At 45.4% G+C, this 24,447-nt stretch overlaps 1 long non-coding RNA gene across 1 annotated transcript; it reads left to right on the top strand.

The window, feature by feature from the left end:
- Nucleotides 1-3,166: 3,166 nt before the first annotated feature.
- On the top strand, nt 3,167-23,944 carry LOC137481735 (uncharacterized). The gene is made up of 4 exons (XR_011003633.1): nt 3,167-5,244; nt 5,397-5,567; nt 6,558-7,477; nt 19,602-23,944. It is a non-coding gene; the product is annotated as an uncharacterized lncRNA (long non-coding RNA).
- Nucleotides 23,945-24,447: the final 503 nt, after the last annotated feature.

Here is a 24,447-nt window from a genome sequence, read left to right as displayed (position 1 = left end):
TGATACAAACCAGTAAGGGCTCTATTTTAGTGTAAAAGTTGGTAAAAGAATATGAAACATGAGCTGATTAGCAGGGTCTCAAACACTTGAAGTATCTAGTGATTCTCTGCACAATAGTTCCTCATGATATTATCCTGACAGGCCGGCCTTGGTGACAACCAAGGGGCCATACATTGCTTGAAATAATTAGGCAAAAATATCTCACACATGGCTTCTCCCTGAGAATGTGGCCTTATCAGGTTTCAATTTTATTTTGTTTTTGTTCTGCATTATGGCTTGTTCTGCTTGAGGTTGGTTGTGGGGGTTGTGACAGAGGGCTGGAAGGGAGAGAGAGCAGGGTACGCTTCATTTATTTTGGAGAAATACATATGATTTACAGATGAACAACTACTGTGACACATTTTTGTTACCATTTCTGATTGCAGCTCTAAATGATGGTTGTATTAATAATAGATGTGTGGTGTTGTGGGCTCAAGTGTGAAGGAGATGTTTCGGTGATTGGTATTCTAGAAAGTCTTTTGGCTTTAAGACAAACTTTAACAAACTTATGTTGGTGCAGAAACTGAAAAGGATTTTTATCCACTGGAATAGTCAGAATTGGTTTAACTAAGCAGGTAGCTTTTGGGCAATGTTCAGTGGAGAAGGGGAATAGCTTTGTGTCTCCTTTCTGGTCTAAAGCTGCTAGGAATGTTGATGGAAGCCACACAGCCATGAGCCAGGGCAGCAAAGCTGCCCAGGTCACCATAGGAATGCTCAGGAATCTCTGATTTAGTTTAAAAATAAAATTTTAGAAGCACAATATTCTTAAAAAGCTGCATGTGCTTTCCCATAGGACATATCTCGTCACATTAGCAACAAGCATAGATTAACTGGTTGACGGATGAAAGAGGATCTCCTTGAATCTTGGTTTGGAACATGAAGAAAAAGAAGCAAATTTTTGTTTATTTTGAGGCTTGGAAAAATGAACTTGTTACATCCCCACTCAAAGTCTTTTCTTGTTTGCATAACTTTGCAGAAGGTTGAGTTTGCAAAAAACAGATGCTGACTTCAGTCCCTCAGGTGGTGTTTTGTGAGCAGTCCAAGCTGACGAAATATAGATGCTGCCAAAAGAAAGGTTTCACATCCCCTCTTCATCCCAGCTGTGGGTTGCCACTCATGCTCTCGTGACAGCACCAAAATCTGTGAAGCCATTGGAGGGCTGGTGCTGGGCTTGGTTTTCCAGGACTGACTGTGCCAGGGCTGGTGCTGGCTGGAGGGAAGGAGGACATGAGGCCGGGAGGTGACAGGAGGCAGCATTTGGACAAGCTTAAAATGAACTAGGGGCTCCAGCTGTAGTGCTGATGGAAGTGACCTTCAGCACCTGACAACCTCTGGGCTGTGTCATAGGCAAACACTCTTTTCTGGCTGTCCTCATTTATTTAAATGGCTGTTCAGAAGCAGAACCACCAGGGCTGGGGTCTGGCAGTGCCACATTTTGGAAGGAAGCTCAGAGATCCAGCTCCTTGGAATGATCTTCTTGGTCAACTACCGGGAGATATCCCCGGCCAGACTTTAAGGTCTCTGTGGCACAATCAAAGCCTCACTGTGGTGTAAGGGTACATTCAAAGGCACAGAAGAAGCTGTAGAAACACTTCATCTTACTGTTCCAGCAACAGGCAATAATTAATTAGAATTAAAAATTAATAGTTTTTTACTCTTCTGGTGTTACTTGAACGATGGTTCTTCTTCTGATACCTTGAAAGCCAGCACATGGAATTAATTGGGTTGCATCATTTCATACTAGCTGTCAAAACCTCTCAGTAGCTTCAAACTCAGTAGCTGGAGCAGATCATGGGACACTCGCCACTTGGCCTGCAGCTCATGGGTTTTATTGTTCCTGGGAAAGAAGAGGAACAGTTGCAGGGAAATCTGGTGGAACAGCTGTAATAATGGATCCAGAACATTCTGCATACAAGTGCTCTGCTTTCTGCTCCAAAACAAAGCAAACACAAGCATCTCTTCATTTTCTCATGTACAACTAAAGTTTTGGGGTTTTTTAGTTGAATTCTAAACTGTTGTTCTGTCTAGAGGTGTGGAATGATTGCCTTGGAGATTTTGGGAGCTTATGCCCATCGTATATGGAATGCATCTGGAATGTTGTCCTACACACCTCTGTGTGCACACAGTTCAGGCTATTGAACCCATCATCTCATTGCTGTCTGGATCACCTGGCATCCTTCCTAAACTAACAGAAATCCAAGGAAGCTGGGTTGCTTAATTTGGTGTTGTTTCATTAATGAGGTATTTTGTCTCTGAAGGCTGGAGTTGGAATCTTCCAGTGCTGGGATCAGGTCTTCCATTGTGGCAAATTGACATGGGATTTTGCTGATTCCTTTGAACACCTTTCAGCACAGATCTGCTGGAGGTGCTGATGTCTCCCTGGTCTGTTGGAGAAACCCCTGGCATGGAGAGACCTGGTTATTATTTCCATATTGTCCATTTGCCAGAACACCTGCAGAATGACCCTGTGGACCTGATGTCCCTGGGGCCACACGGCTGGAGCAAAAAACAGCACATGACAGATCCAGTGCAAGACTGAGGAGACAATCTGAGTTTTCCCTTAAAATGAACCCAATGTCAAATGAAATGGGTTTGTTTCTATCCATCTGTTCTCCCAAGATATGTGGACCCACCAAACCAAGTCCAGCAATGTGAGAAGGGTTAGGTTCCAGTCTGGATCCTCAGCAGATTTCAGTAGAATTGGCAAGTGAGTGAACAAAGGGGACCCAAAGGTGATGTTTCCATCACAGAGAAGGTTGGAGGAGCTTGAGTTATCCCAGATTGGTACCTGGACCTTCACATGCCCATCAGTTTAGGAATGCTGGAGATGGTTCACACACAGCCCTCAGGAAGCTGCAGTGACCCAGCCATGAGGTCTGAGAACTCCAGGGCAACAGGAGCAGGAACATGAACGGTAAGGAGTAAAAGCTGGGGACACAGGACACAAACTTGCAATGAATCAGTTTGCATCATTCCTGTAGTATGAGCAACTTGGCTTCTTAGGTGCTGCTTAGGGTGAAATTCATCCCACCTGAGGCTGTATAAAACTGCTGGTGTTCTACTTAATTTTCTCCTCTTTTTTGCTTTGGCTTCTTCTTGAGATTTTTGCGGGTTGTTTTTCTTTTTTTTTTTTTCTTTTTTTTTTTTTTTTTTTTGAGGAATGGGGTGTGGGATTAGGTTCAAGTGTTGTTAAAGGCTCAAGTACTGAGAGCCCCTGCAGAAAATGAAGTTCTCAAGAGGATGGCCATTTTCATTAAGTGGACCTAATCAAGCATAGATAATGGGGAGTTAGACCATCTCTGAAAATCATGATGTGTGTCACATAAAAGGGTTGGAGACTTACTGTTATAAGTTTATTTAAGTGAAGAGAGATTTGGCTTCTCATGGATTTGAATCCTTCTAGGGACTATTGGCATGGAAAATTAAGAGGGATTTTGCTGGAGAGGTGCCTGGAGGCATTGCCTCTGTCTTGGTCATATTTATGCACACAAAAAGAACCCAAAACAGGATTGTTAACCTCTCAAACTTCTCCAAGACATTGAATAGAGGCTTGTGTTTCACTGAGAGGAGGCAGGATGTCATCTGCTAGAAAAGCAATTTCATATTCTTTATCATGGGCTGGGATGCCCTGAATCTCATTGAAGGCTTTGAAGTGCTCCAAGCCCTCTTGCATTATCACCAAATCCCCTCCAGTGAACGTGTTCAGGGTAAGGCACATATCTTAAAGGAAACAGCCATGCAAGGAGCCTTCCCTGTGATAGCTGAGACGTTCATGCAGACATTGCAGAGCGTAATCTAAAACTTCCTTGGCTGCAATTAAGTAAATCCTGTGTCCTACAGCACTGAGATAATATCTCCACAGAAATGCTTTTTAAAAGTTTCCTGTTTCCATTGTGTTCTCTATCCCCATGGGATAATATTCTCATTCACTAACTCCTGGGACCTTGAAAAAAATAATAATTAATACAGCTGTGAATCAATGGGATTCCCCAAGTTTCTTTTTTGGTTTTTACTTAAGGAACATTGCAACATAGGGTTTATTTGAGCAATCTGGGGGGATGCTGGGGTTCTCACACAGTTGGCTGAGCCCAGGGACATGAGAGGAAGGCAAGGGAAATGTGGATTCTCAGGATGCACATTAGACCCTTTTATCCCACGCTTTGTCTGCATTGGCAAAGAATTTCCCTCTCTCTGTCCCACCACTCTGTGTTTTTGGGGAAGTGCTGTCTTGTGATGAGCACACTGGTACCTTGTACATGTGGAATCAACCCCAGCTCTGCTCTGATTCAGTGAATGACTTCACCTGCCTCAGTTTCTCCAGCTGTAACAAATGATGACCAACACAAGGATGTAAAAATAGTACCACAGTTCCCAAATCCTTTTAACCCACTTTTCTGCATACCCCTGGGCTCTCTACCCAGCTTGGAAGCCAGCAGCTCATCCTTCAGGAGGATTCTGAGCTTCTGAGTGAAAGCTGTTGGACAGTGGAGCCTTTGAGCAGCTGCCTGGTGGCAGATAGTGCCTGGTTCTCCAGAGGAACCCAACCCACAGATTGTTGGGTTTTAGTTGGACAAATTTTTAGTCCGACTGAGTGGTTGGACTCTCCCTGATCTGCTGGAGACACTGCTCTGAAGTGAGTCTCAGGAAGAGACCACTGTGTTTCCCAAGGCATTTTGGATCTGCTGCTCCATCCCAGCGAAGAGGAGAAAATGGTCCATAAAATTTCCATTACTCTGAAAAGCAGAAACATCTGTTGGAGCCTGCGAGTGAGGTTGGAAGTGGTATTTACCAGCAAGAAGCTGGCATCTCGTCTGTTCAGACCCTGTGCAAAATAACTCCTGCTTCCTCCCATGGAAAACAACGGGGAGGAATCTCTGAGTCAGGATCTGCCCCAGGCACTGAAAGGCAGCAAACTGCTCACTCTTAGCCAGGCTGTGTGGATGGACCCACGCTCGTGGTGCATCTGCCCAGGCTCCAAACGAGGTGCATGCCATGAAATCCCAGCTCAGCAATGGCTGTTTCTAATAACAACCTTACAGAAAGTCAGCTGTTCTGCATCACGCACTCTGGGTTTAAGAACTCAGCTCTTTAAAGCAGAGTCTCAGAAAACAAGCTGGATTTTTAATTTTTTTTTTAAAGGAGGGAGTTGGAGGAAGTGGCAAAGTTCCCAAATTATCCAGAGAGCTGTGGTTTCTCCATTCCCAGGTAAAATGTGTGTTGGGAAAGGGCAATGGGCTGCTTTTTAAGACAGAGCCTTGAGTCTGCATGATGCTTCGTGGCTCCACACAGAGCCCATGACTGCCTCTTCCATGGTGATTTTGGTGCTAAAATGGCAAACACCTCCTCTGTGATTGCAGAGCTGCCCCAGCAGAAAATGCTAGAAGAGTTAGAGGTCTTCAGTGCAGCAAGTTCCCTTTTCCTCCTGTTATTCCAGTGGTGTCCCGCTGTCCTGGCTGTGTGAGGTTCCCAGAGTTATTCTGGACCCTGATCAACCAGACCTTCAATATGGAGAAATGACCTGCAACTGGGTAAGCCAAATATCCACCTAAGTTTTAAAAGAATGAGAGGTATGTGTAGGTCTGGAGTAGGTTTGGTTTCTCCTGTTCTCCTGTTGCTTCTCAGTCTGGTCCTTCCCCAGACTCCAGGTAAGTCCAGGTGTGCTCTGGGTGCCCACCAGAGCAGGTTTTTCTTGGAAAAGGGCATTGAAATCCAGAGGCTGGAAGCTACTCCTCTGGGTATCCTCTTCTGCCAGGTGGGGGTCTGATGAAGTAAGGCAGGAAGGCAATTAACATCCTTGGCTTTCATCACAGGATGATTTGCCAGCTGCCTTGTCCAGTCTGTTTTATTGTGAAGCATCTCATTAAAAAGCAAAAGGGATTTAAAAGGTGGTTTGAAAACCAGAGGTGGGAAAGGCTCTCCTGTGTCACTGGTGTGGTGTTTCATGGGCACAAGTCACTTCATTTGTTCACATCCCCGCCTTGCTCCAAGAGCTCAGATGAGCACTGAGTCAGCGTGTGCCGAGCAGAGGCCGTTCCTGCACTGGGACATTGGCTGATTTTGGAGTTAAATCTGTTGTGAGCTCTGTGCTTTCACTGAGCTGGTCACCTGTGACATGGGTTGATTTAACAGGTTATTTCCTTGGCTTTGTGCAAATCTTTTTGAGACCTGACTCTGTGGGTGCTGCTGCTGCTTCCCAGCCATGCAGGGCTGATGGAGGAGGTGTCTGGGTTTGCCCACCCTGCTCCAGGGGACACAGGGACACTGAAGGTGCCAGGGAAGGAGGCCAAATCTGTGACAAATCCTGATCCTCCTGCCTGGGGCTGGTGCAATGCTTTAAATCTGTTTTTTTCTCCCTTCCACCTGTGCTGCACAGCTGAAGAGTGCTTGGAGGGTGCAGTTGTTTAGGGGGGTTCTGTGCATCCCTCTGGAGCATCCAGGCTGAGCACTGTCAGATACAACATCCCAGGCTAAGCCATTAGAGTGACTGTACATGGCATTTCTCTCTGTCCTTCTGCCAGGTTTTCTTCTGAGGATAATAGATGTGCATTGCAATGTTGGCTAACAATGCCAAGGACTGCTGGAGGAAGTCTTGCAAATGACCCTTTTTTTTTTTTTTTGGTGAGATAATCTGTGAGTTATTAAAAAGACATATATTTAAAAATCCTAAAGTCAACAGATTTGCATGAAAAATTGTCTGCCTTGCCTGGCTTACTTGACACTTTGGCTGTCTCAGAACAGATGGGACAGCATCCAGCTGTGGGAAAGGAAATACGTTTAATGTTCATATTGTGGTCATTGAAATGTGAGGGGCACCAACGGGCTCATAAGGAACCATACAGAAAATCCCCAAAGCCTATCAAAGCCTAGGTTGCATAATTTTGACATAACAGCACTGCTTGGAGTAGCTGTGCTAAATCTAATGGATGTCCAGGCTGCTCTGCCCTGTCATGAGAGATTAGGTTTGATTAAGACCAGTGTGTTTCAAGAAATCATTTGTCCCTGCAGATCCACGCAGGATGTTCTTGTGGGCTTAAAAAAGAACCTCTGAGAAGGCAGAAAGCTGGTTCTTTCTGGAGGGAGAAAGCATGAGAGATAGACTGGATTGAAAAGAGGAAAAAGACCCTCAACTCTCCCTAATTTTCAAGAATGTTGCCAGTAAAAGAGAGTTCCTCTTGTGGAATCAATCTCTTTCTGCCCTGGTGGGTAGGAGCTGCTTTGAGTAGCTTTGGCTTTGTGGTGCTTTCTTGGAAGTATAGAACTGATGCCAAAATAATTCATTGTAAGAAAACTCAAAGGTGAATTAAAAACTGGCTTCATCTGTACCATGCCTTTTCTCTGCCTTCTCCAGGGAGTTTTGGCAATGAGGGCAACATCCAGACCCATGAGATGGCCCCGCAGCATGGAGGGACCCTCCCTCACTGCAGCTCCTGCCAGCCAGGTAGAGTCAGTCCCCTGCAGTATTTCACAGCTCCCCTCTTCCATTTTTCTCCCCTTCTTTTCACTTAGAGATGAGCCTGGATTTACCCCTTCCTGACTCCTGATAAAGTTGATCAATGGACCATCTCAGCCATGTGTAGTGGGCAGAACAAAAGCTCCTGAGCATTCAGATCCACCTCCAAACTGCACAGCTTGAGCCCATCTCCACGTTTAATTACTCCAGTCCATTCCCACGTGTCTTTGGGAAAGATGTGTCCCCTCATCTCTGTATCTGCTTAAAAATTCTATCAATTGCCATTTTTCTAAGTCCTTCTATCAAAGAAATCCTCTCCCCTCCCTCCTAAATCTCTTGCACTTGGAACTTCAGGGAACAGAGCAGATGCAGTTTGATGCCCTCATCCAAACTAATGATTTGTTTCTGGCCGAGAACACGTTACCATCAAGGGGTTTTAATATTCTGCAGAATTTAGTGGAGGCCAATAGAGTAGGAGGGGGGTTAGATGCTCTGCCTTTGCCAAGATGTTTATGCAGCAGGAATGTTATTTATGTAAATCTGGAAGCACTCTTGAAGCGATAGCCTCGCTCATGCATCTCAGACTTTTTTCATTAAGTCATTGATCTTCCTTCAAAAAAAAAATTTAAATAAAAAAAAATCCCTCTGAAAACCTAAAACTCGAGCATGAAAAGTACTTGGGGAAAAATATTTACTGCATAACTGCTCCAAGCTACCCACATTATACAGACCACTGCAATTCCTGAAGAATGCTGGGGTACCAACTGCTGGATTTGGGATTTCACACATCCGCTCCCCTCTTCCCCAGCTGCTTCCTTTCTCCTTCTAAATGAAGTTATTGCCTGGTCCAGCATCTCACTGTCCTCTTTAGGGTGAGCCTGTTTCACCTAAACAAGCCATGTACACACACTAAATTAAAATATGAAATATAGGAAGTCCTGATGCCTGGAGTATGTGCACAGGGGATGAGCACCATTCTCATCTCCAAGCTGTTCCTTTCTCACCAGCACAAAGCCCTGCAGAGACCATGTTTCTTGCAGGAAGCAAACAGATTCTGGCACAACTCAGTTTGTACTCCTGGCATTTTTTCTCTTTTTTTTAAAGATGTGCTCTCCTTGTAAAGTTTTTAACATTTTATAAATTTCCTCCCTGTACATAACTGCTGTCACTGCTTTGTCTGTTAAAACCCAGAGAGTAACGGGAGAGTTTATCAGGATAGATTGGAGGGCATAAGGTGGACTCCTATGGATGTTTTTTGTTGTAGGGGAAATCAGGCCAAAGTCACAGAGCTGGGCAGCCTTGGCCCACTGAGTGCTCATTGAGTATATCCATGTGACATATATATATCCATATATATATATGGATATCCATGAGGAGACAGGGATATAAACCAAGTGGGGCGGTGGCAGGTGGAGAAGACCTGGATGAAATGTTGCTCAGAGGCCAGGGTGTGTGTGAAGCTTCACAAATTCAGTCTCAGCTGCCCTCCCTGGACTGACACGGATAAACAGCTTGCAGGAGCACTTCTCCAGAGCCCATTATCCATCCTGAAGAGGTTTAAAAATATCTCCAAAAAAGGCTAGTGGCAAATTTGGATCATTCTGTGGATACACTGAGAAAGATCAGCAAAGCTGGTGATGCTGTGACCTGCTCACTGCACCTTCAAGTGCCCAGTGAAATTCCCACTGCACAGAAGACTCTCCCTGGGCAGAATTGTTCTGCACACTGTGGAACTCAGGAGCTGGAGAGAAGTGGATGCTGTGTTTCAGGTATTTGAATGAGATGATTTCCACCTAAGAACAGTTAACCTGTGTTCTGCAGCCAGCAGACACTGGTGCTGGATGTTAATATAGTGTGTGAGGAAGCAGCAAGCCTGACAAACAACACATTCCTGAAAACCAATAACATGGTGAAGCACTTGTGGCTGGAAGGGAGCAAGGACTGGAATACCCTGGGAAATAACACTGATCAATAATGTCAGCTTCTCAGGTCAGAGTGGACTTTGGTCCACACAGCTCTGGTTCCTGATTAATTGGGAAATTCTTCCTTGGAGCATAATTCCTGTGACTCCATGCAGATAGTTCACCTCACTTATCTTTTGGGGATTTGCATTATCTGCACCAGCAGCAGAATTTGACCATATCTGATCCTCTCAGAACCCAAGCCAACCCAATGGCAAAATATAAACATCTGCCTGGAAACTATTTTTGCAGGGCTTATATGGTAATGATGGGGATCCAAAGGCAGCAGAAATGCACCTACAGATAGCACTGTGAGCATCCCAGACCACATCTTCTGCCTGTTGCTCATGAATTCTTCCAAGTATAGCACATTTGTGAAGCTCACAGCAGTAGCAAAGACAGTGAAAAAAAAAACTGTGACAACAAGCCAAGTATTAATGCTTTTATAACCCAGCAACCCAGGCAACAGCAACAGAAGGAGTTGTTTTACAGTCAGCACCTGACTGCAGCAAGGCCATCAACATCCAAGTCTGTCCAAAGCTGAGAGAGCACAGGGAAACATCTTGGATCCCCCATTAATTAACCCTCTGTGTTTTGTGGTTTTGCATCCCAAGGCTTTACTTTCAGCACAGGAGGACAGGAGTGCTGTGGGCCAGACCCATGGAGGTTGGCAGATCACACCAGATGTGCAGCTGCCTTTAAGCTCCAGCCATAGAGCTAAAATTAGCTTTTAGAAAAGAATGTTAAAAGCAACCAAGATGCATTTTTTATAGCACTTTTTTTTTTGTCATGTATTTTGTTGGGTTTTTTTTCTTCTAATAGCAGGTATGAGACCAATTATCTCCATTTTCTCTGAGCAGTTGTTACTGAGGTTTATTAACATCTGGAGTTTGACCTGGACCATCACTGTGTGGCACTGGTAGCAAACAGGATTATGATGTGGCAAGGGGACATTCTTATGTGCATAAAGAATTCTTGGACTCCTTCCTGCTAGGGATGCTTGGATCCCTCAGAGATGGGTGTGGGGTTTATGAGGAGGGGGAGGAGGGGTTACTTGCTGGTTTTTGAGTCTCGATGGGTAACACCCTACCCATGGGGCAAATAGCAGGCAAATCAGAACCAGGAAGTGATGTGGCACATGCACATGAAAAATGATGGGTGGGGAATGTTAACCAAACTCAAAAGGAACTTGGGATAGGTGCCAGGTTGTGTTTTGGTTCAAGCCCTTTGCTTGGCTCCTAGCTCATCTCAACTCAGTGGCCCACTCAGTAAAACCCATCTCTCTCAGATGCAGCGAGGGGCAGGAAGGAAGTCTCTGGCTGTTTTTGTTTTGAAATCTAATTTGGACTGGGACGTGCTGGGGACTGTCCCTTGGACAATTGATTACTCATGGCTCCTGCATTGCTCAGCACCTTCCAACTCCCTCTCAGGCCCTTCATCTAGAGAGCAGCTCCTGCCATGTGCTCCTGATGTGATGGCAAAGGCTGATCAGCCATGCCTGGTGAGCTCAGTGCAGTCCAACAGCAGGGAATGGCCCCAGGAGTGCAGCTCTAGCCCTTCACAGGCTTGAAGGGAAATCTGGAAGTGGCTAGGCTTGGAGTATCACTGAGGACACCTGCTGCCCTCACTGGTCATTAAACTTCATGAAGGATGACGGGTTCCTCCTGATGTGCAATTTTCACTCCAGTGTGGCTCCCTGGCCTTCATAGCAGGGTGTCCTTCAGATCCCCAGTTGTGCCAGCCTCCTGTGCCAGTTTAGCCACGATCATGGAAGAGCCGGGTTTGAGGGGACGGTAGATGCTAGGTGTATTTATACAACTCTGCTTATGAGCCCTGAAATCAATCAGTGCTGGATCACAGCTGTTCCAGCTCCTTCATCTGGGAAACCCTGACATCACCGTGGGATGACCAGAGCACAGCAATGATCAAACCCTGCATCCTCTCCTGAGACACTGGGATTCAGGAGGACCTGGAAGCGATGCAGGAGGAGGAGGATTCCTAGATTTCACATGAGATCCAGTCCCAGCTTTATTGACCTACCACATCATGTGAAAGGTGCTAAGTGACCACAGCATGAGCCAGGGTTTATCTTCTGAAGACAATTATTCATTAGAAGGAAAGACTGTGGATTAAAGAATGTCCTTCAAGAAATGCTGAGCATCTGAGCCCAGACAAGATATGATTTGATGAAATAATTAAGAAAACGTGCCTGGTTTCCTTCAATGAAACATGCAAGCCATCTCTAAATGCTCATTTGTTATGTAGAGGTTTTACTGCCTGGATTCTAATTTTTCACAGCTGTAAACAGAAGACAAAGGGTGGTGGAAAAAAACCAGTCCTAAGTAGGAAGGAAGAGGTGTGTGATCAGAAAACCTTTGGCAAGTTAAGAGGATTAAGAAAGGCCCCAATGTTCTGATTTTAAGTTCTCTGAGTTGGACTAACATCATGGATTAAATTTGGGTGGTTAAGAGGAAGAAAATACCTCATTAAAAAGAAGCAATTGGGTTTAAAGTTGTTGTAAGACAATGGCTGAAACAGCTCAACTGGAATGGTCTCGCTTGCTTAATTCTGGGGTTTTGTGTGTGTGTGTTTTAATGCCCTCCCCCACCTCTTCACTCCCACCCTAAAAGCCTGCAGGGTTTGCCTTAAAATATATTACTTTTATTCCTTCTGCCCTCTTGGCATTGCTGTATTTGGGATATGTTGAGCTCAGTGAAGCAGGGCTGGTGTCAGGAAATCTTTGGAATGGGCACTGTGAATGCTGAAAATTGGCACTGGAAAAATAAGAGTCCAGTCTTATTTTTATCCAATTATTTCAAGTCCACATATTCCTTTTTAAAAAAATGGATTTTTACACCCTTCCTCTTTGCAAGGTAGTAAACTAATGGTAATTAAGGAGATGATCACTGCAGTGGGATTAAACTCTGCAGGTGAGGAGGAGACTAAGGGCTAAATGCTGCCATCCCTTTCCCAGCTTTCTGAAAACACCCACCAGCAAAATCGTGGGAAAATTGGAAGAGTATTTATTTCTGAGAAAAAGCAGAATAAATACGGACCCGAAAGAGCAGGAGCAAGCAAGGTTGGCGCGGCTAGAAGGCAGCCAGGAGGCTGTAGGGTAGTAAACAGCCAAGCAAAAACCAAAAAACCTCCTGTGTCTGTGATCCCCTTTCCTGAGAAATCACCTGGGAACCGTTTAGTGCTGGTGGAAGGTTCCTGTGGCAAGGTTAGCCCTGATTTAAAGCTCTCAGGTGGCTCCTTGAGGAATGTTTACGTGCTCTTGGAAGCCAACAGGAGAAGAGTACCATGGCTTGGGCAGGTGTGAGTCCTGTTGGCATCCTCCTAGGTGGAGCTCCATCCAAGGAGGAGATCGGTCCGAGAGGGTGTCAGAAGGTGCCATAACCCTCCTTGGTTAAGCAGTTTTGGGTTGGAAGGGGATGAGTGTGCTCTTCCCATTGACACGCGTGGACCCTCTTCCCTTGGACCATCTCCGTGTCACCTCGGCTGCTTCCTCCTGCTCCTGCCCTCCAACCAGGCAGGTTTTTTTCATTTTCACACTGGAGGCAGCTCAGTTCCTCCGAGAGCAGCTCCCTCAGCCATAGCATCTTGCCAATGGAAAAAGTGACACTAAAAATAAACTTGTTTCAGAAAGAAGCAAAGGCAGCTTCCAAAAAATCCCAACTAAAGAGGAAAAAAAGAAAGCAAACCACCACCACCCCAGTCTAGACAGCTGCACTAGGTGGAGGCAATAACAACCAAAAGGAATAAATTAAACTGTGGTTAAGGGGAGAATTTGTCTCCCCTGATTGCAAGACAAAAGAAACCCAACTCCTTGTTTGCAGAAAGAGATGCTTGGGAATTTCTCAGGCCAGCTGAGGGCCTATTGGAGTGATGTGAACTGGAAATGGAGCTGAGGGCTCTGGCTGGTTGCACGACCCAGCTCTGGACCACACGCAACACACGAGGCTTTGAGGAGGCAGTGAGTAGTGGTAGGTGGCAAAGCCATCTGTTATTGCACTGAGGAGCAAAACGGGTTTGGGCTGCGCGGCCTCGGCACCGTCGGCGGTGACAAGGGCAGGAGAACGTGTCCCTCTCTCCTTCCAGATGTCTTGAGCTGCTTCTCAATCTGCCCAGCAGCTGTAGCTGCACCATAATTGATGGATGTGAGTTGTGACCCTGGTCTGAAAATCCATGGGGTGAAGGATTCCTCCTTTTATCTTTCCAGTCGTGATCAAACCAAAGGTTGGGTCCTGCCCATGCTCTGGGCGGATTTTGCTTGTTTATTTTTGGGTTATTCCTGCTCAGCTGACAGAGGTTTGTGCTTTCTGTGTCCCAAAGCTTACCTGTATGTTCTTGTGCCACACAAATTTTTACTCCTTCAGTTGATTTGGGGTGGGCAGGGTTTCATCCTGTCTCAGTGCTCGTGGACACTCCAGTGGGAAAACTTTACCGTATTTGTTTATTTTTTAATGTTTAAAGAGGCAACTAAAAATTCACCTAAAGAAATATCACGGTCATTTTCTCAGTTCTATTTCTCCTCTTAATGAAGTTTGTTGTTTGTTTGCGCACGATCTGTGATGTAAAAATGAAATATCTATTCCAGAGTGGGCATTAAAACAAAATAATGGAAAGAAAATCTAGATGTTTTGGATTTAGGAACTGTACCTGGGGCTGGGCTGGGCATTGGTTCCCATCCCACATCAAATGTAGCAGAGGGAGGACCTGCAGAGTACCACACTTCATGCCCTCTGTCTTGGACATGGGCAGCTGACATAAAAACAGGGCCAGCTCACCTGCCCTGAGTCATTAAGGGTCACTTGGCATTTGATAAAAGCCTCAATGTTTGCCCCAGGGTCCAGCCTGAATTCCACTTTGCTTATTAAGATTTTTCCTACATGAAACTCATCTCATGATTTCAGCTGAAACCCAGATTTTTCTTTCCCTTTCCCACAGCCTCGCACTGCAGAGGGGCTGCATTTCAGTGGTAAACACATCGTGGGGAGTTTTGGTACAACCAATTAGTAAAATAGCTTAGAAATGCTGACAACCAGCTGGGAGAAAGGGTCTGTAGTTGGCTTGTTTATTCACTGCCTGGAAGTTTCCTTTTAAAGTTGAATTATTGATTAAAAGTGGGTTGTTTGGGGTTTTTTAAGGTACTAGCTGTTTACAACCAGACACGTAGAGCCAATAAAATCCCAGCACCTTGGCATAGCAGGAATTTGGTGTCAAATCAAACCTGTTTGGGAACCCAGGGGGTGTGGTGGTGTTTCCAAGTCCCAGTGAGGGCATTGCTGGCACAAGAGGCAATTGGAGAGGTTAAACTCAAGGAGTTTGATGCTCAGGGAGGTTTGGTGAAGTGTCCCTGGTCATGGGCTTGGTTCTGGTGAGTGGTCTGGATTTTTTTTGCCTGGGATGTGGTAACACCTCAGAAATGGGGTGAGTTGGCTTGGGCTCGTCTTCTTCCTGTGCCAGGCAGGTTTAACCAGCCATGCTGGGGGTTTTGCCTGCTTTCCCAAGGAAATGAGCCTGATATGAGCATGTCATCTCCATCAGTCCACGTTCTTTTGCCCTTGTGAGACTTTCTGCACTTCCTGCAAAATACCTGCTGGTTTTGTGAGAGCCATGGGGTGAGGTGAGAGGTCCATGTACCATCCCACCAAGGGACCAGCTGTTTCTGCATCCTGGTGTGAGACTCCAGACAGACAGGGAACACTGTGGGTGCTTCAGCAAAAGAAGATTTACTTAGGATTTGCTTCTACTTTGGCATGAAGTGACCTGAGATGCACAGCCACAGAAAATCCCTGCCTCAACAAGTGCCACTGCTGACAGGAACACTTGGATTAAGTATTTATGGCTGCCTGGAAGGATCCAGGCTGCTGAGGACACACAGGCTCACCTGGACATCACCAACCCAAGTTATTTGGTGTAAAGGGGAGCCCAGGATAATAAATCCACCCTGTGCAAAGAGAGAATGAACGGCGGGAGCTGTTTGCTCTGCAAACACTGAACAGCCCTGGGAGCTCAGCCCTGGCTCAGCCACAGCCTCCCCTGCCCCAGCCACGGGCACCAGGCAGCCCAGACATGGTGGAGGTGGATAATCATCAGGATGGGTCTGTGTGAGCAGGGGATAAAAGGCATCGTGCCACTGCTCTCCCACCTGATCTGCTTCCTCCTCCCCAGCCCCTTTTGATGTTTGCTTTCACAGCCATTTCTTACAATGTGAAATTCATCCTGGGTTTAATGGTTTGGGGATGATGTGGTTTTTCAGATTACCAGAACAAGGATGTAGAGCTCTGAAAGATGTCTCTGCTCTTTATCAGCGATTTCTTTCAAGTACAAAATGCTTTTTCTTTCCCTTTTTGTTCTGCAAAGGTGGATTCTTCCCCTGCCCTGTTTACTAATTAAAATTTAGTTGGTAAAGAATAAGCATATTGTCCCTGCCAGGGTTTGATCTATTGTTATTAGGGCTCTGTGTTGTTACAGATGAGATCAAAGAATTTAATTTATGATGGGTGGATAGGTCAAGTTCAGTCGTCTGAAGCGAGTGCAGGGCAGAAAGCACAGTCAGACAATGATGTCTTAAGCAGCTGCCCAAGCAATAAGTTTTTCCTTGTAATACAGCCCCACTTTCTCCAGTTTTGACTCAAGAAAGTCAAGCTGTCCTCTGGATATAAATATTTGAGGACAGCTGGATGCAGTATGAGAAGCCCCCTATGCCTTCTCTCAGTACAACATCAACACCACCCGAGGAATCCGTGCTTTAAGGTAAAGAAAAACCCTGTGACCATGACTGAGTGTTTCAGCCATCCCAGCTCACAGGTTTGCATTGTGTCTGAGTGCCTGCTGCAACTTCCTATGATATTTTTAATGTGATTTTAAAATATCCCTTGAGCTCACAGCACGAATCTCTAATTAAGACCTAAAGTTGATGCTGCAAAGCCTTAGTCACACCCTAATAACAAAAGGGGAATGGGGTGGGAGGTGAACAAATTTATTGGGTCTGCTTATGGTCTCTAGCTGCAATATTTTCCTTGAACTGTGCTCAAAGAGGAATGGGTTGGATTATTTCCATTTCATCTTTATTTATTGCACATCAGTGTGCAGTGCTGTTGTGAAACCAAGCAAGACACCCACCTCTCCCCTATGCCTATGGAAACCATGAGGACTGGCCTGGGATGAGTGACTGGGGAGCAGTTTCTGGGCTCTGTTGTTGGGACATGTCTGTGAATGCATGGCTCACATAGCTGGATACGTGGGGTGTGCTCTCCCTGTGTTCTGCCCAGCTGGAGCTGGAAGCTGTTTTGGGTGGGAACAGCATCTCCCTGTGTCTGTCTGGAGAGCACTCAGCACACCATGGGCTGGTGGAAGAGGCAGGACAGCTTGGGGCTCTGGCTCTGCCTGGAATGGAGCAACAGGAGGTTCCCTGTCAGCTCCAGCCCTGGGCTTTGCCTCTGTGTGCTCATTTCTCTGTCCCACCAAGTGCTGTGGCTTCTCTGGGCCAGGCAAACAAGGCAGCAAAGCTCAGGCCTTTGTGTAAGAGCCAAATGCAAAATGTCACCAGTTTGAAACAACAAAATCCCTTTCCATGACCTGCTTCATGGAAAATGAGGAAACAATGTCAGGGCTCCATGGAGGGGTTTCTATGGGTGAGCACCTCCCTGCCCTGATGTGGTCACTCTCTCAAAGGGTCCATGTTTTCCCTGCTCGAGAAGATTTGGGTTTTACAAAAGGCCCCATCTAAAGCCCCCAGGGTGCCTTCTCCCTCATAGGGCTTCTGCTCCAGGTCCCCGTGCCTTGGCTGCTGTTTCTTGTTCAGTTTGGTGGTACTTTGAGCTTGTAATGCATCTTTTTTCTCTCTGTCCACTCCTACTCCCAGGATGCAGCCTCCATTCCTCAGTTATACCTGGCATTGTGGCCACGATCAGGAAACTGATCTGGCACCAAAAGAAAAAAACAGCGGAAGTTTCTCATGCATTGGAATGGGTTTATTTGTTTATTTTGAAGGGAGGGCAGCTCTTCAGGCTGGCTCAGAGTGTGGTCACACACAGAGCAGGGGATGCTCAGGGGGTACCTGGTACCTGCATCTCAGCAGGTGCCCTGTGTGGTACAGCAACATTTTCCTCCAGTGGCTGGGCAGAGGAGTCAGAGGATTGGCAGTGCCATTTGAGCTGTAGCAACACAACTGAAATACGCTGAGATCCTGGTGACACCTTTGGATCATGATTTGCCCTTTTCAGTGACTTTTTCTTTCTTTGGCATTGAGAGGTCAAGCTCTGTGAGCTGTAAGTGCAGCTGCACAACCCCACACTGCTGCTTCGGCTTGGGAAAGGTTTGGTCAGGGCTCTTCTCCTGTTGCTTTCCATTTTCTCATTCATCCATTCCTTGACTGATATTCCACAGCTGTAACAGGGCAATGTTGGAAGAGGTGATCCTCTCAGGGCATTTTTTTAACCCAGGGAGAAGCTGTAAATATGTGATACCTCAGCATGCCCTTGTAAATCTTGCAGCCCACGGGCTGGATCCAAGAAGCTCCCACAGTCTGGACCAGCCTCAGGGATGCTCACACACATCGTGTTGCTCATCCAAACCCCAACCCCAACACTCTTAAAATTTTCTCATTATGGCTCTGACTTCCAGTCAGCTTGGAAGCTTTAAAAGGGGAACTGGTGGGTGGTACAGTGTCTGTCTCAGTGTCTTCCTTGCACTTACTGCCTTTTCCTTTCTGGAATAAAAGCTTCAGTTTTATTTCTCATGACTTTACGATGCATCATCTTGGAAATCAATCTTCCCCTTCAATTTTCTTAATAATGCTGTCAAAACTCATCAGCTAGAAAGCATTTGGTGGGGAATGCAAGAAAACTTTTCAGATCTCTCCATGATGAGCGAAAGGGACAAAGAAAATCTTTTACAACTTAGTTTCTCCGTCTCAGTGAAATAAAAACAGCCCCCAGAGAGGCATTAGTAACTGTTGAGAATCAGTATTTACATGTAGTAATTTATCTTCATGTTTATAGAAACCACAATTAAATATTATTTAAAAAAAAATCTTGAGAAAATTATAATTAGAGATCTGTGGCCAAATTTTTCAGGGAGGGAGTTAAAAATTATTTTTCTAAAAAGGCTTTTTAATGTCTAGGGATTTGTGTTTGTTTCTGTTGACTAATCTATAAAGTAAACTGCCCAGGCCCTGAGGTGACTCACGGGCTGTGCAGATGGTGAGATTTGCTCTGGGCTCTCCACGTTCGTCCAGGAGGAGGAAGAGCTGGTTCCACCTCCTCATCCCCTGCTGCAAAGCCAGAGGGTGTGTGAAAACCCCTCCTGGAGACCCAGCTGTGGGAATCCTGGGCTTTCCAGGCAATTACATTTTTGGGAAGCTTGTGCTCTGACCCAATGTGAATGAACTGGGATGAGCTGGGGGCTTCCGGAGGCTGCCAAGGTGGGAGCCAAGGGAGGATGTGGCTGTGGGGGAGCAGAGCAGCTCCTGGAGGACAAAGCTGGTTCTTCTCAGTCTCACCTCTCACCTAACTTGCATTGCCCAGAAAGACATGGAGGGGCTGGGAAGGGTCGGGAGCCCCAGGAGCAGCTGAGGGAGCTCAGCCTGGAGAAAAGGAGGCTCAGGAGGATCCTTGTAGCTCTGCACAACCCCTGACAGGAGGGGACAGCCGGGGTTCGGGCTCTGCTCCCAGGGAACGGGGACAAGAGGAGAGGGAACGGCCTCAGGCTGGGCCAGCGGAGATTTAGGTTGGATATCAGGGAAATATTCTTCACCAAAAGGGCTGTCCAGCAGTGGAGCAGGCTGCCCAGGGCAGTGGTGGGATCACCATCCTTGTAGGGACTTAAAAGCTGTATGGATATGGCACTTGAGGACATGGGTTACTGGTGGCCCTGGCCATGGTTGGACTCAATAACCTTAAAGAATTTTCCCAGCCTTAAAAGGTCTATGATCTTCTCCAACCTAAATGGTTCTCTGATTCTTGTGGGCAGGCCAAGGGGAGCTGAGCTCTGTCGCAGTAATGAACTCTGACTGTCCAGGAAAGCATTTGTTTTTGCAAAATTAAAAAGAGGGAGGGGTGGGGGAAATCAATGGATCTGTTTATAGGTGTATAAAAAAGGCAGAAAAGTTAATGCTAACATGCATTTATTCACTTTCCCAGAGCAAAAACATTTGCAGGATGGTAGTCCAGAGCACAGGTGGTAAGTGATCAATACCTCTATTTACATTTTTTTAAGGAATGGCAGGACATGGAGGAGGTGAATGTATAGAACCCCTATAAACACATTATATTCATGTGTGGATGCTGTGGGCATTGTATTGTAAAGACTTCAGGAGTCTAACTCTGCAAGTCAGGTAAATATGATTGTTTTTCTTTTTTTTTTCAGTACACAAGCAGTTTTCAGAGCACTAGACTGGACACCAGACAGCAAATCTCAAGAGTTTTCTCCATTTCCCCCAAACTGGTAACGACACTGAACTTTTTTTTAGTCTAAATAGCAGAGTCCCCCCCTGCCATGTGCAAAATCAGCCCCCATCCAAACCCACATTATGTCACACCCATCCAAATGCCACCTGAAAATCAGCTTGAGCAAATCCATCTTGGTCTGGGTGTAGTGAAAATCTTTGGGGAAAATCATTCCAAAATGTGAAGGATTTCCTGTTGTTTTTACTGACAATATCTGCCTTAAAATGGAGTGAGCTCTGGCGTGGGTCTCTCCCTCTTCCAGCTGCAGGGTTTTGGCACGAGCATGGAGGCCCAGTCCCAGGTGGGAACACTGCAAGGAGTGGTTTGATGGGAGCACAGGGGTGGCCTGGCAGTGGGTGATACCACAGGGAGAAGTGGTTGAGCCAGGGAAGGGTTTGAATGCTTCAACTGCAAATATGTTTAATGTTCTGTGCTTTGGAGAGAATTTCCTAGGATTCTCATTCATCAGCTTGCCTGGTTTTTAATGGGAATGAGGGTGGTTACCTCACTGTTCTGGGCTCAGGCTGATGGAGGGCACTGGGATCAATCACTGCTGTGGTTGAGGCTTCACCAGTAATCTCTGCCTGGAGCTGGAGGAAGCTACAAACACTGCCTGGTCTTGTGAGATGGGCAAATGCTTTATTTTCCCTCTGTTTTATGCATTTCCTTAATGTGTGTTGATGCTATATGTTATTAAAATCGATGACCTCCTTCACTTATTTCCTCTGCTCTGGACTCAATTACTTTGCATCTTTTTTTTTTTTAAGTAAGTTGAAGCTGATATGAGACAAATAATATCCAATCTCTATTTCTAAAGATACAGGACCAGTCTGTCAGGCTGTTGGCACAAAACAACATTTGTTTTATTGTTGGGGTAAGTAAATAAGAACAAGAAGTCTTAAGTATTGGCATATGTTGATACTTGGCCAAAAGGGTCTCTAAACAATACATTTTCTATTCATTCCAGAAACCTCATACTCTGTTATTTCTCATTTAATGCTGTTGGCAAATACCCATGTCACCATCTAATTTTGACTGTAGTTCAACTTTTTTAGTGCAAAGCTAATCCTCATTATAGCTGTAAACATGTGTTTCATTTGGCCTTGTGTTCCTGTGCTAAAGTGACAAAGGCAATCGAGGGTTTCTATCAGGAATGGAGATGTACAGGTAAGAGTTTTGTTCAGTCTGCTTCATCTTTCACACAGGGACAATCAGCCCAGTTGCTTAATAGGGAAGAATGTTTTTATAAGCCTCTGTGCTCTCTGTTTCCTGCTCTGCACCTTTTTTCAGCTAAGTGGGACAGACCAGGGAGAAAAAGAACAAGTGAATATAAATAATCACAAAAGCCATCAGGATCTGGTGTAGCAGCTGTGTGTGTGTCTCCTACATCTTTATTTGCTCTTCAGACACTGATATGTTTTAACTCTTATTTTTCATAGAATGTTTTGGGTTGAAAGAGACCTCAAAGATCATCTTGTTCCAACTCCCTGTCACGGGAAGGGACACTTCCACTAGACAAAGTTGCTCTGAGCCCTGTCCAACCTGGCCTTGAAAATTTCCAGGGATGGGGAAGCCACAGCTTCTCTGTCCAGCCTGGAGAGTGACTTTTCAAATGTGGTTATTTCAACGTGTCTCAGTTTTCATGGAGATTTACAAATTTGGTCCTTATTGAGGCCCTACTCAAAGTGACTCTGCTCTGAAATGGGACCTCTTGTAAGGGGGATCACAAACCAGCAGCCCTAAAGTCAAAATTCACGTTCAGGTTAGTAGGTTTAGTAGTTTTTAATAGCAAAATTTAGCCTAACTTCCCTGCCCCTAACAGAGCACGTGACAAACTGTTTATCAAAATAATCTGGCTCATGGAAGCCTGGCTGTGACTACCACTGAGATTTAAGTGTTGTCACCAAACTCCTTAAAATGCAGCATGATAAAAACAGCAGAAACCCCGGAGCCTTCAGACCTGAGTCAAGTAGGACCAGACCTGGTTTCTCTATGATTTCTTTCATTAGGATAGAATAGAGTAGGGTGGAGTAGGGTGTAGTAGAATATTTTTAGTTGAATGGGACCTACAATCATCTACTCCAACTGCATCATCTAGGCCAACAATTCAAATTATTCCACTGAAGCTCCTGGTTGAAGTGTAGTTTTGTATTGTCTCTTTTACTAAGTTCTGCCAAGTTAAGGCTCCTGGGAATAGGTCAAACAGAGGGAGGAGTTTGGGGGCACAAGGTGGAGGCAGAGATTTTATTTATTCCCGGCTGTGGTCTGCAGTGGGATGGGTTCTGCTTGGTGGTGGCAAAGGGTTCCCACCCTACAGCAGTAGTGCCCAAATAAGAAATCTCCTGAGGGGTTCCCAGTCAGACAGAGCCCATCTGCTCGGACTGGGACGAGCAGCTGGCAACTCGGTCAGAGTTTGTCTGTGCTAAAAGAAATATAGTTTGCCACAAGATATTTTTCTATAATTCAAATGCAGAATTGAGCCACAAATGTTTCTCTGTGCTTGCCTACACCAACAAGTCACAAATTGTCCTCTTGTATTTAAATAGAGCCCAAATTCAATCCATACATCCCCAGTCATTATCACCCCATTTTCCTTTCTCCTTTTTGCTATTTTTCTCACCAAGCAGTGGTAAACCCCAGGCCCTTTCTCAAACATGTGGTTGATATAAGAGGAGAGGAAAGTTCTTTTCGAATATTAAAATGTTTTTAAATACTGTTTTATAGCAATCATGGTCATCTGCAAGAAATCAGTTTTCAAAGAAGCATTTGATGGACTGACAATCATTTGAGCCCAGGATGAGATGAAATTGTCCAATTCAAGCTGGTTTGGGACTCACTTTTCTGGAGAGCACATGAGTTTAGAAGAGATTGATGAAGCTGAATTTTGAAACTATCAATTTTGTCTTTGAAGCATGTTGGGATCCAGGCTGGCTGTGAGGATCAGAGAGCTGGGAGCTTAAGAGGATGGAAGGAGGTGGCCTCCTCTGGAGAGTGGGCAGCAGTGAGGAGGAATGATAAAATGGTATCAGAGAAGCCATCCCCTCTTTCACTGGACTTTTACTACTTCCACCCTATTTCTGGGACAGGGTGTCCTGTGAAGGGCCAGGAGTTGGACTCCATGATCCTTGTGGATGCCTTCCAACTCCAGATATTCTATAATTCTATGATTTTGGTGCATTTGTTATGCAGCATTTATTGCTCTCTAATGCATCCAGGATGTTTTTTTCCTACGTGCTTCAATTCACACTTTTTGCTATGAGCTGCATTTTGTTGTGTTCATATATGTGAGGAACTTTCAATATTAAGTTTCAATGTGTTAATATGGAAGAAAATCAAAAATTCTTTCTTGGGTGGAATTCATCAGGTCCTCAGCTGGATGGTTGTGTTTAGGGTTGCTGTGGCTGCATGAGGCTGGTGTGCCCAGAGTGGGAGCAACCTCCTGGATTTTCCATCATTTATACTGTTTATGCTGAATATCCAGACTCAGAAGCAGAAATAACTTGGGGTTATTTGGGTTTTTCTGGTTTTATTTTCTTGAATACCAGCAAGGAACAGCCAAGGCCTTGGTGATCAAGACCTGACAGTGGCACTGCTTTAAAAATCATTCAGGCTTTTCAGGTGTCCAACTTCCAAACTACTTAGGGCACAAGGGGAAATGTAAACATTGTTCTGTTATTCAACCTACTACATAAGAGCATTGAGTTTGACAAGGCTCCAGGTACCCCTGTGTCCCGTCCTGCCCGAGATCAGACGCTGATATCCCTCCCCAGTGACATCCAATCTGGCAGGTTTGTTTTCACTCTAACAATTGGCCACTGTAAATGTTGCTTGCTCCGCTTCGTGCCTGCCCTGCCAGAGCTGCTTCCAGGAGGATTTCACTGCCTTTCTCAGCATTCAAGCTCGTAGGAGTTCTTTCTTAAATACAGTCAGGGTGTATTTAAATACAAGTTCAGGTGTGTGCTGCATTTAATCCGTGCAAGGAGGGAGGTGATTTCAGATATTCTTTTGAAGTTTGTAAAGTTTGTATCAAAACACTTTTTTTTTTTTTTGGGAGGGGTGGGGGGCAGATATATGTAATATTAAAAATTGTAAAACATTTTGTTAAGGAATTGGCCACATTGGATGAGTCTGTTTGCAGGGCCCAAAGTTGGTGGCAGAGCATGAGGGGAATTTCAGGTTATGCCACAGACAGATTTTACACTGGACACAGGGTGGGAAATGGAGCTAATGAAGCTGGAAGTGCTCATTGCAGGAACTCGGTACATATGGAGAGCCTTGGTAGGGGACAGGCTGGTGAGCTCCAGGATTATTACTGAGAGCAAAACTCAGTGTCTTTTTTCTTCACTTTGATCTGCAGGGAAAGCAGGGTGGGAGCCGTCCCCTCTGCCTCTGGTGAGCACAATCCAAGTTTATACCCAGGAATGGCAAGGCCAGATCTGGCAAATGCCAATGGCCAGCTTCTGCAACAGCGTAACATTGGAAATTCTAATTTAAAGTATGAGATGTATATAAGAATTATAAGCAGTAGTAAATGTGCTTG

The sequence above is a fragment of the Anomalospiza imberbis genome, chromosome 13 (genome assembly GCF_031753505.1).
Source record: "Anomalospiza imberbis isolate Cuckoo-Finch-1a 21T00152 chromosome 13, ASM3175350v1, whole genome shotgun sequence".
Classification (NCBI taxonomy): domain Eukaryota; kingdom Metazoa; phylum Chordata; class Aves; order Passeriformes; family Viduidae; genus Anomalospiza; species Anomalospiza imberbis.
The sequence above is the reverse complement of the archived record's forward strand: the minus strand, read 5'-3'. Positions and strand labels throughout refer to the sequence as shown.